At 40.1% G+C, this 2,597-nt stretch overlaps 1 non-coding gene across 1 annotated transcript; it reads right to left on the bottom strand.

Moving 5' to 3' along the window:
* Nucleotides 1–1,356: 1,356 nt before the first annotated feature.
* On the bottom strand, nt 1,357–1,463 carry LOC133051307 (U6 spliceosomal RNA). The gene has a single exon (XR_009691813.1). It is a non-coding gene; the product is annotated as a U6 spliceosomal RNA (small nuclear RNA).
* Between the last annotated feature and the right edge of the window lie 1,134 nt (nt 1,464–2,597).

Below are 2,597 nucleotides of genomic sequence, written 5' to 3'. Positions count from 1 at the left end.
TAGTCACCTTCATGACTGTATTTTTTAACAACTAGAGGATATAAAACAGAGTAAACAAAGGGTATTACTTTGCCAACAAAGGTCTGTCTACTCAAGGCTTTGATTTTTCCAGTGGTCATGTATGGATGTGAGAGTTGGACTGTGAAGAAAGCTGAGCACCGAAAACTTGATGCTTTTGAACTGTGGTGTTGGAGAAGACTCTTGAGAGTCCCTTGAACTGCAAGGAGATCCAACCAGTCTATCCTAGGGGAGATCAGTCCTGGGTGTTCATTGGAAGGACTGATGCTGAAGCTGAAACTCCAATACCTTGGCCACCTCATGCGAAGAGTTGACTCATTGGAAAAGACCCTGATGCTGGGAGAGATTGGGGGCAGGAGGAGAAGGGGACCGGACCACAGAGAATGAGATGGTTGGATGGCATCACCGACTCAATGGACATGAGTTTGAGTAAACTCCAGGAGGTGGTGATGGACAGGGAGGCCTGGCGTACTGCAATTCATGGGGTCGCAAAGAGTCGGACACGACTGAGCGACTGAACTGAACTGAACTGAAAGGTACATAGGGTAAAGTCTGGAATATGGGCTTCCAAGAGTCCTCTCTCAGAGGGGGCACACAGGACTTGCCTAAATCAACCCAAAACATGTGTGAAATGTTATCTGCCAGGTAAGCTCATTGCAGATTCAATGCCCAGGGTTTTTTACTGGGGGCTAGTCACACAGTCACCTACCTAACACCCGCCCATATTTCTAGACTCTCAGAAGGAAAGCAGATGTTCAGCATAAACCGTATTGTTTGTACAAACACTTCAGGTACCAGGAGCCATCCTTATCAGGGATATTGTGGAAACTTTTCCCAAATCTAAGTTCCCAGATGCCAATCAAGCGTCAGCCTTACAAGCAGGCTCTTCCCTTTTTTTAAATTTATTTTTTATTGAACTATAGTTGAATTACAATGTCATGTAGATTACTGCCATACAACAAAGTGACTCAGTTTTATACACACACACACACACACACACACACATTCTTTTCATAGTCTTTTTCTTTATGGTTTATCACAGGATATTGAATATAGTTCCCTGGCTATACAGTAGACCTTGCTATTTATCCATTCTATATATACCAGTTTGTGTCTGCTAACCCCAAACTCTCATTTCAACCCTCTTCCACCCTATTTCCCCATGGCAACTACCAGTCTATTCTCTAAGTCCCTGATTCTGTTTCTGTTTCATAGATAGGTTCATTTGTGTCATATTTTAGACTCCACATGTAAGTGATATCAATATTTGCCTTCCTTTTTCTGATTTATTTCACTTAATATTATAATCTCTAGTTGCTTTTTTTTTTTCTTTTTTAAAAAAATATGGAACGCTTCACGAACTTGCGTGTCATCCTTGCACAGGGGCCATGCTAATCTTCTCTGTATCGTTCCAATTTTAGTATATGTGCTGCCGAAGCGAGCACTAGTTGCTTTTTTAAAAATGCAACTATAATTGACTTTACGATACTGCGTTAGTCTTGGGTGTACAGCTTCAGATTCTTTTCCGTTAGTATAGGTTATGACAAGATGTTGGTTATGGTTACTTGCACTATACAATAAATCCTTGTTGATTTACTTTATATAATGGCATGACAAGCAGGCCTTTCTAAGGATTGCAGTCTCAGACCTGCTATGCTGACCCTTTTCTGCAAACTGGAGTTTCACAATTCACATAAGTTGTTATACCTCCCCTAGTCTCCTCAGATTTGTGACAGTCTCAGTCTTTCCCTGCTTTTCACGACCTTAGCAGTCTTGAGACGTGCTGACCGGATATCCTGTAAACTGTCCCTAAATCTAAGTTTGTCTAATGTCTTTCTCATGCTTAGAAGAGTGTTGTGGGATTTTGGAAAGAAAATCACAAAGGCGGAGTGTCCTCATCACGTTATTGTAATGAGTGCATGATATCTGGTGATGATAACTTTTAGCACTTGGTAAATGTAGCATTTGCTAAGTTTCTCCACTTCCAAGTTAATATTTTTCCCATTCCCTACTCTGTTCTTAGGAAGCAGGTCACAGAGTCTAGTCCACCCTGAAGGGAAAGGGAGGGCCATAAACTTCACCTTCTCTAGAGGGGAGTACTTGTAATAAACACATTATTGGAATTCTCCTATAAGGAAAATTCGTCTCTTCTCTCATATTTACCTATTTATTAAATTGTTTCTATCAATATGAACTCATGTATATTTATCTTATACTTTGCATTATAATCCAGCAATATATTTTGTTGCTGTTGTGTTTGTTTTTGCTTAAAGTGTTCCAGCTTTGGTCATTGGGAGCTCTTTCAGTTGACTTTTATGTCCCTCTAATGTGTCACTATCTCTTTTTTTTTTTTGAGCATTTCTTTACTTTTTGGTGCTACAAGATGCTTTAGGCTCATCTTGTATGTTCTCTGCTGTAGTCTTAGAATCAAATATTTTTCAAAGGCAAGCTGGTTCTGACATTCTTTCTAAAGGCTGTCATGGAAGATTCTTAGCTTTCATGATGTGCCTTGAGTAGAGAGCTGCCTAACCCGAGCTTGTCATTTCCTTCCTGTATCACTTTTACAGTAATTAACAACA

The sequence above is a fragment of the Dama dama genome, chromosome 33 (genome assembly GCF_033118175.1).
Source record: "Dama dama isolate Ldn47 chromosome 33, ASM3311817v1, whole genome shotgun sequence".
In the NCBI taxonomy this organism is placed as follows: domain Eukaryota; kingdom Metazoa; phylum Chordata; class Mammalia; order Artiodactyla; family Cervidae; genus Dama; species Dama dama.
The sequence above is the reverse complement of the archived record's forward strand: the minus strand, read 5'-3'. Positions and strand labels throughout refer to the sequence as shown.